At 46.7% G+C, this 9532-nt stretch overlaps 1 non-coding gene across 1 annotated transcript; it reads right to left on the bottom strand.

Annotated features, from left to right (window-relative positions):
• Positions 1-7434: 7434 nt before the first annotated feature.
• Positions 7435-7551, bottom strand: LOC146334117 (small nucleolar RNA SNORA69). Its single transcript, XR_014786454.1, has one exon. It is a non-coding gene; the product is annotated as a small nucleolar RNA SNORA69 (small nucleolar RNA).
• Positions 7552-9532: the final 1981 nt, after the last annotated feature.

The raw sequence follows: 9532 nt of genomic DNA, 5'->3' as shown, positions 1-9532 counted from the left end.
GGGAGGCCGAGAACTCACTAGTCAGAGAATAGAAGCAGTTCAAAAATACTCTAGACCCATCACCCAAAAGCAGTTGAGAGGGTTCCTGGGCTTGACTGGGTATTGCAGGCAATGGATTATGGATTTTGCAGAAATCACCAGGCCACTCCAGAGCCTTTGCAATGGCTCCTGAAGAACGAAGAAACATCTGCCAGCTAAAATCAGCTTTACTAAGCGCCCCGGCCCTGGCGCTGCCAGATTATGGCAAATCCTCCACTTTGTTTTGCCATGAAAAGGGGGGAACAGCATCCGGGGCACTTACCCAAGATCATATTCAAGTAAAAAAAGAAAAAGCCATACGCTCAATCCTGCCACCCTCCTCCCGCTCAAGGGAGAAGGAGAACCACGTGATCGTGAAATAGAAGTTTTAAACAAAGCAAGCTGAGACAAGATTGGTCAGATCAAGCTTTAAGCAAAGGGGAAAAGTGTTGTTTTGTAGACGGTTCTGCCAAAAGGGGTGCGGAGGGACAGCCATTGGCAGTATATGTTGTAGCAGAGAATTCAGGAAAAATATTAGAGGCTGCACCATTACCAAGAAGTTTGTCATCTCAAGTAGCAGAATTATTTGCACTCGCTCGAGTGCGTTTGAGGCACAGAGACCCGAAAGTCACTATTTACACAGACTCTAGGTATGCCTTTGGAATTGTTCATGGTTCTGGAAGTTTATGGAAAAATAGAGGGTTCCCGACAACCGCAGAGACACCCATAAAGAATGCAAATTTTGTAGAAGGGTTGTTAAATGCTGTACAAAAACCTTACTTCACTGGCAGAGTAATCTCAGCCCTAGAAAACGCACTGAGCATAGAGCAGCATCTTCACTGTCCTTACCATCCCCAGTCAGTGGGACTGCTAGAGAGACATAATGAGATTTTGAAAACAAAATTGCAAAGATTCGTGAAAGCACTGGCACTAAATGGCCAGAAGCGTTGCCATTAGCCCTATACGCCATGAGGGCAACCCCAGGCTCATTAGGACTGTATGCACGTGAAATATTGCTACGCGGACCCGCGAGGACTGCTGCCTCACCACCCACAGCCATGAAATTTCAACAGGTTGATGGACACATCAGAGACTATTGTGTCCAGTTAGCAAACTCCATGCAAGAAATCTTTCCACAGGTCAAGGCAGCTTTGCCTACCCCCAACCAAGATGAAACTGCATTCTCTCCTCTCTGGTATCTCCTATCTCTAGTCCAGGGGTGCAGAAGCTCATGCCCAGGGGCCAAATCCAGCCCGCTTGGGTGTCCTAGAAGGCCATGCCCTGTTCTCCTGGCCCCATCCCGTTTTCCACCAACCACCAATTCTTGCCTTTTGTGCAGTCCCCCCCCCCTTCTAAAAGGTTGAAGTGCCTCTTCTAAGGCTTCATTACTGGCAGGAAGAGCTTCAAAGCTACAATATGCTGGTGGTTTTGGTCACGCCCCTTTTGCCTTTGGCTCCTCCCATCACTGAGATGCAGCCCCCGAGGGCTTCTTTGAAATGGAATTCAGCTCTTGGGCTGAAAGAGCTTTTGCATCCCAGCTTTGCAAGACAGGAGAATCTGTGTGGGGCTTTTCCTTAACTTAATTATTATTTTCCAAGTTTTTTTGGGGGGGGGTCTCTTCATTTTCTGCCATCTCCACCAACTTCCTGCCTTCTGCCATTTCTGCTCTACATCCTTCTTTCTCATCTATGCATCACAGGCTCACTGCCTGTTTTGCCAAGAGACAAAGGTTCTTTTAGGATTCAGAAGCAATAGACACACAAGTGGATAGAAGTCAAGGATTTTACTCAAGAGCAGGCAAAATGATACAGAGAAACATACAATACTGAGCAAGATAGCTTACTTCCCTGTTCAATTGTCGGGAGCTCCAGGTGAACAGTGATGGAGAGACCCCAGTCAAATGGCTGGCACGCAGCGCCTCCATGGTCCGCGTCTGTGTTGAAGAGCTCACTGTGGGCGAGTCTCTGGCGACTTTTCTACCCGAGTTCTCCTGTTGCTACGTGCAGGTTCGAGGAGAACCCTAATTGATCACACCTGGGGTGAAGGTCAGATTATCAGGTCTCATGATGTTCATACATTCTTATACCGCCCAGAAGGTAAGCTAAAGCAAGCGGGCAGTGGCCAGCCTAATTGATTCAAGGTTGCATGCTCCCAAGCAGGCAACTGACCTTGGAAAGCAAAGCCTCCAGCCTAGAAGCTTGAGAGCTCGTGAGCGGGGCTGGTGTTTAAGGTTCTCCAGGAGATTTGGGCATGCAAGGAACAATTGTGGCACACCACTCTCCTATCTCCTCGAAATACAATGATCTTCTGGTGCATTTCCTCTACACTGCCTCTCTCCGGGAGGGACCATAGCTTAGTCGATAGAGCGCCTGTTTTTGTATGCAGAAGGTCCCAGAGTCAATCTCTGGCATCTCCAGGTAAAACAGGGATGGGGAATCTGTGACCCTCCAGATGTTGATGGATTCCAACACACTTCAGACCCAGCCCGTATGGCCAGTGGTCAGGTATCATGGGAGCTGTAGTTCAACAGCATCTGTTGGGCCACAGGTTCCTCACCCCTGAGTTAAAAAGATCTGGTGATAGGGAAAGAACTCCCTTTGCCCGAGTCCCTGGAGAACGGCGGCCACCCAGAGTAGACAGAACTGGGCTGGTTGGGCCCCATGGTCTCACTCCGCAGAAGGCAGCTTCCTGTGCTTTGTTCATAGAATCATAGAATTGTAGGGTTGGAAGGGGCCTACAAGACCATTGAGTCCAACCTGCAGCTCAATGCAGGAATCCAAGTCAGTTCTTAAAGTTCCGTGATGGAAGCCAAAGGCTCTGCGAGCAATAGACATGGATTGAACCCAGGACTGTGTGCCTGCAAGGCAGGTGCGCTACCTTTGTGTTATGATCCCTCCTGTGCTTGCTTCTAGTATTGGGGGAGCTGGGATTTGAGTCCATGGCCCCAGAGCTACAAGCAGACACCAGTTACAGCATCAACACCAGAGTACCATGAAGAACGTAAGGAATGTTATGCGAGGATAACGCCTAGGCCTGCACAGTTTAATTGATTAGTCAGTTAGTTTAATCAGTTTTTTTAAAAAAGAAAACCTCCAACGGACTAAAAAGGTGCAGCAATTATCTATCTATATCTGTGTGTCTGAGTCTGTCAGCACCATAGGGCTAAGACTGAATCCTAGACACCTCAAACTTGGCATGCATACTAAGGGGATGCTTGGGGTGTGCACCTTAAGCGTAATTTGTTTTTTAAATGCTTTAATTAATTTAAATGTGCCCATCTGGTTGAACATCCGTAACATCTTCAGCCACTAGGGGCGGACTTTCCTTGCGGGTGCATAGCTTAGTCCATATAGTTTGAGGCCCAGAGGGAAGTAGTACGCCCATGAGAGAGTCATGGGCCTGCCCTGGACTGCAAGGAGGTCAAATCAGTCCATCCTAAAGGGAATCAACCCTGAGTGCTCATTGGAAGGACAGATACTGAAGCTGAAGCTCCAATATTTTGGCCACCTAATGCGAAGAGAAAACTCCCTGGAAAAGACCCTGATGCTGGGAAAGACTGAAGGCAAAAGGAGAAGGGGGCGGCGGAGGATGAGATGGCTGGATAGCATCACCGACGCAATGAATATGGACTTGAGCACGCTCCGGGAGAGAGCGCAGGACAGGAAGGCCTGGCGTGCCATGGTCCGTGGGGTCACGAAGAGTCGGACACGACTGAACAACAACAACAACCCCTATTGCGAGGCAGCTCCCCCTCAGGGAAGTGGAGTGGATACACCCTCCCTGAGAGGGCTACAGTTGTGCCCCATGGCAGTGGCTGTGCCTAGGGTTGCCCGAGGGACGGGCACACTGGGTTGTTGTTGTTGTTCAGTCGTTCAGTCGTGTCCAACTCTTCGTGACCCCATGGACCATAGCACGCCAGGCCTTCCTGTCCTGCGCTCTCTCCCGGAGCGTGCTCAAGTTCATATTCATTGCATCCGTGATGCTATCTAGCCATCTCATCCTCTGCCGTCCCCTTCTCCTTTTGCCTTCAGTCTTTCCCAGCATCAGGGTCTTTTCCAGGGAGTTTTCTCTTCGCCTTAGGTGGCCAAAATATTGGAGCTTCAGCTTCAGTATCTGTCCTTCCAATGAGCACTCAGGGTTGATTTCCTTTAGGATGGACTGATTTGACCTCCTTGCAGTCCAGGGGACTCGTAAGAGTCTTCTCCAGCACCACAGTTCGAAAGCATCAATTCTTCGGTGTTCAGCCTTCCTTATAGTCCAGCTCTCACAGCCATACATTACTACTGGGAAAACCATAGCTTTGATTATACGGACCTTTGTCGGCAAGGTGATGTCTCTGCTTCTTACTATGCTGTCTAGGTTGGCCATAGCTTTCCTCCCCAGGAGCAAGCGTCTTTTAATTTCATGGCTGCAGTCACCGTCTGCGGTGATCTTGGAGCCCAAGAAAGTAAAATCTGTCACTGCTTCCATTTCTTCCCCTTCTATATGCCAGGAAGTGATAGGGCCAGATGCCATGATCTTACTTTTTTTAATGTTGAGTTTCAAACCAGCTTTTGCACTGTCCTCTTTCACCCTCCACAAGAGGCTCTTGAGATCCTCTTCGCTTTCTGCCATTAGGGTGGTATCGTCTGCATATCGGAGGTTGTTGATAATTCTCCCAGCAATCTTAATTCCGACCTCTGATTCATCCAACCCGGCATTTCTCATGATGTACTCTGCATATAAGTTAAATAAGCAGGGTGACAATATGCAGCCTTGTCGTACTCCTTTCCCAATTTTGAACCACTCGGTTGTTCCATGTCCGGTTCTTACTGTTGCTTCTTGACCCTCGTACAGGTTTCTCAGGAGACAGGTAAGGTGGTCTGGTACTCCCATCACTTTCAGAATTTGCCACAGTTTCTTGTGATCCACACAATCAAAGGCTTTAGCATAGTCAATGAAGCAGAAATAGATGTTTTTGTGGAATTCTCTTGCTTTCTCCATGATGCAGCGAATGTTGGCGATTTGATCTCTAGTTCCTCTGCCTCTTCGAAACCCAGCTTGTACTTCCGGTAGTTCTCGGTTCGCATCCTGCTGAAGCCTAGCTTGTAGGATTTTGAGCATCACCTTGCTGGCATGTGAAATGAGCGCAATTGTACGGTAGTTTGAACACTCTTTGGCGTTGCCCTTCTTTGGAATTGGAATGTAAACTGACCTTTTCCAGTCTTGTGGCCACTGTTGAGTGTTCCAGATTTGTTGGCATATTGAATGCAGCACTTTAACAGCATCATCTTTTAGGATTTTAAATAGCTCGGCTGGAATACTGTCATCTCCGCTAGCTTTGTTGTTACTAATGCTTCCTAAGGCCCACTTGACTTCACTCTCGAGGATGTCCAGCTCAAGTTCAGTGACCGCACTATCATGGCTATCAGGGACATTCAGATCTTTCCTGTATAGTTCTTCTGTGTATTCTTGCCACCTCTTCTTAATCTCATCTGCTTCTGTTAGGTCCCTGCCTTCTTTGTCCTTTATCATGCCCGTCTTTGCACAAAACGTTCCCTTGAGATCTCCAATTTTCTTGAAGAGATCTCTAGTCTTTCGCATTCTGTTGTTTTCCTCGATTTCTTTGCATTGTTCACTTAAGAAGGCCTTCTTGTCTCTCCTTGCTATTCTCTGGAACTCTGCATTCAGTTGGATATATCTTCCCCTTTCTCCCTTGCTTTTCGCTGCCCTTCTTTCGTGAGCTACTTGTAAAGCCTCCTCAGACAGCCACTTGGCTTTCTTGCATTTCTTTTTCTTTGGGATGGATTTCGTTGCTGCCTCCTGAACAATGTCACGGACCTCCGTCCATAGTTCCTCAGGCACTCTGTCTATCAGGTCTAATCCCTGAAATCTATTCCTCACCTCCACTGTATATTCATCAGGGATATGATTTAGGTCATACCTGAATGGTTTAGTGGTTTTCCCGACGTTCTTCAATTTCAGCCGAAATTTTGCAAGAAGCAGCTCATGATCTGAGCCACAGTCAGCTCCAGGTCTTGTTTTTACTGACTGTATGGAGCTTCTCCATCTTTGGCTGCAAAGGACATAATCAATCTGATTTCGATATTGACCATCTGGTGACGTCCATGTGTAGAGTCGCCTCTTGTGCTGTTGGAAAAGAGTGTTTGCTATGGTCAGCGTGTTCTCTTGGCAAAACTCTATTAGCTTTTGTCCTGCTTCGTTTTGTACACCAAGGCCATGCCTGCCTGTTATCCCGGTGATTTCTTGACTTCCTACTTTAGCATTCCAATCCCCTATGATGAAGAGGACATCTTTTTTTGGTGTTAGTTCTAGAAGGTGTTGTAGGTCTTCATAGAACCGATCAACCTCAGCTTCTTCGGCCTCAGTGGTTGGGGCATAGACTTGAATTACTGTGATGTTGAATGGTTTGCCTTGGATTCGTACTGAGATCATTCTATCGTTTTTGAGATTGTACCCCAGTACTGCTTTTCCCACCCTTTTGTTGACTATGAGTGCTACTCCATTTCTTCTAAGGGATTCTTGCCCACAATAGTAGATATGATGGTCACCTGAATTAAATTCGCCCATGCCTGTCCATTTTAGTTCGCTGATTCCCAAGATGTCGATGTTCAATCTTGCCATCTCATGTTTGACCACCTCCAGCTTACCTTGATTCATTGATCTGACATTCCAGGTTCCTAAACAATATTGTTCTTTGCAGCATCGGATTTTCTTTTCACCACCAGACACATCCACAGCTGAGTGTCCTTTCGGCTTTGGCCCAGCCGCTTCACTCTTTCTGGCGCTACTTGGAAATTCCCTCTGCTCTTCCCCAGTAGCATATTGGACACCTTCCGACCTGAGGGGCTCATCTTCCGGCGCCATCTCTTTTAGCCTTGTGATACGTTCCATGGGGTTTTCTTGGCAAGAATACTGGAGTGGGTTGCCATTTCCTTCTCCAGTGGACCACATTTTGTCAGAACTCTCTGCCATGACCTGTCCGTCTTGGGTGGCCCTGCACGGCATAGCTTTTGGCTTCACTGAGTTACGCAAGCCCCTTCGCCACAACAAGGCAGTGATCCATGAAGGGGGCACATTGGGTAGAATCCAACTAAAGTCCTACTTAAAGTAGACCCATTAAAATGAATGGGACTTAAGTTCGTCATGACTAACTTAATCCTATTAATTGCAGTGGGTCTACTCTAAGTAGGGCTTGGGTTGGATTCTACCCAGTATGTCCAACACTGATAGCTGTGTAAGTTTGCTTGAAAGCTTCACTCTACCAAACTAAGGGCTGTTCCAATCCATGCAAAGCCGGGTCTGTTTGTGTGCATGTGTGTGTATATATTTTTATATATAAGAAAGGTAGAAAGACCTTTTCAGAGTATTAAAAATATATTTTAAAACAGAGTATTAAAAACAGAGTATTAAAAATATATTTTAAGCTAAACATTTCAGCTTCTGCCCTCATGAGGGCAGAAGCCGAAACGTTTAGCTTAATTTTTTTTTTAATACTCTGCTGTTAGTCTTTCTACCTTTCTTATACATTTTACCTTAGAACTGACAGCATCCACAGTGGATCCAGAACCTCCGTGTTGCTTTGTATTTTAAAAACCTGTAGATGGCAAGCACCATCTTCGAAAAAGGGATTTGGGCATTGTGTGTGATGTGGCTTTGTCCCAACATAGCACCTAGGAGATCCGAATCCAACTAGGGCTGCAATCCTTACCTTGGAGTAAGCCCCTTTGAGCTCAATGGGATGCACTATCTGAGTAGACATGTATAGAATTTCACTGTAAGTCTGCATTCTCTTCCTACTCTCCATCCATGGGATTGTAACCCGTGCAGACCTTATGGCTTTAAAACCCAGCCAGCTTATATCCAAGAAAGCCTTTTGCCTGTAAATGGGTCTGTTGGGTTTTTAATTTTTTTTATTCTGTGACTGGTATGTTTTTGTTGTATTTTAGTGTATTGTTGTATTGTTTTATCAATGTTAATGTTGCCTGTAAGCCGCCTCGAGTGCCATTTTTTGGTAGAAAGGTGGGGTACAAATCAAATAAATCAATCAATTAGGAGATGCATTTCAACCTTTAAGAATGGGGGAAAACTTCACAAAAGCTGGGAAACCACCAAACGACCAGGGAAGGGGGCATGGCCATTTAGCCCTCAGGCCTGAGGTTCTGCACCACTGATCTAAAAACACAGAATGCACGTCTTGCTTCAGAAATACTGTTTTTGTTCAAGTTTAATCAGTAGATTACTTGACTAAAATTCATACTGTTAACTAATTTAAAAATTTGTTTCATCAGATTGCTCATGAGGTGCCAACTTGCACCCTGGGGGGAAAACTGGGGAGGGAAGCGTTAAGCAGAGTGGAACTCTCAATGCGATTGTGCTTAAGCTACTCCTGGTTGGCAAATCCTGCAACATAACAAGCTGCTTACCTCTTCGTGATACCCTCTCCCCCTCCTCCCCCGTTTTCCTACAGGCCAGGCCGCTTCGACTGACCAGCTCTTTTCTTGGTGCTCCTAGTTTGCGAGTCTCTGAAAATGCCTGGTGCCAACTTCCATGAAATGGCGTGAGAGCTTCGCTTTTCACTCTTTAACAAGGGCGATGGTACATGATGTCCTGTGAAAACCAAGAAAACCTCTTTTAGCATGTGGGCCTGTGCAGCGCTGTAGACATCTTGCTTCTCGTGGCCTGTAGTGATGGGCTTCACCCAGGATGTCTGCTGGACGAATTACTGTAACCCAAATACAAAAACATTGGCTAACGTTGAACCGTGTGTGTGCGTGTGTGTGTCTGCGTGCATGCCTGTGCGTTCACTCGGTTTCTCTGATGTGTGTCTTAGCTGTTTTGTAGTTCGTAAGTGTTAAGTCCATGAGTTTGAATCCTGGACAAGAGGGAGGACTGGCCCTCCTTCTGCCAAGGTTTCACCAACTTCGTTCACGTTTAATACCTCGCTATCTCATTGCATCATCCCCTCCAGCAATGAAGTGGGACAGCCTTCCTGTTCTCAGTCTCTCTGGGAATAGTCTTTAGAACCCAGAAAATTTTCCTATGTTCTGGAACACAGGCCATGTTTTCCTGCTTTGAATCCAAGGGAGGGGCCATAGCTCTGTGGTAGAGCTTTGCATGCAGAAGGTCCCAGGTTCAAGTCCTGACACCTCCAGTGAAGGCTGGGAAAACTGCTGCCTCAAACCCCCGAAGAGCTGCTGCTAGTCAGGGTACTGGGCTAGATGGACCAAGGGTCTGAGTCGGTATAAGGCAGCTTCCTATGTTCCTAAGTTTTAGGAGGAACGTAAGAAGATCCTTGCTGGACAAGAACTAGGTGCATCTAATCTAGTATCCTGTTTCCCTGCAGAGCCTGTCCAGATTTCCCCTGGGAAGCCCACAAGCAGGGCATGAAGGCAATAGCCCTTCCCCTGCCAGATCTTGCCTCCCAACATCTGGTATTCAGAGGTAGACCATTTCTGGACAAAGAGGTCCTATTTAGCTATATTGGTTGATAATACATCATCATCATGAGGAC

This window comes from Heloderma suspectum, chromosome W, assembly GCF_057233095.1.
Source record: "Heloderma suspectum isolate Gila_16-S chromosome W, 16-S_ref, whole genome shotgun sequence".
Classification (NCBI taxonomy): domain Eukaryota; kingdom Metazoa; phylum Chordata; class Lepidosauria; order Squamata; family Helodermatidae; genus Heloderma; species Heloderma suspectum.
The sequence above is the reverse complement of the archived record's forward strand: the minus strand, read 5'-3'. Positions and strand labels throughout refer to the sequence as shown.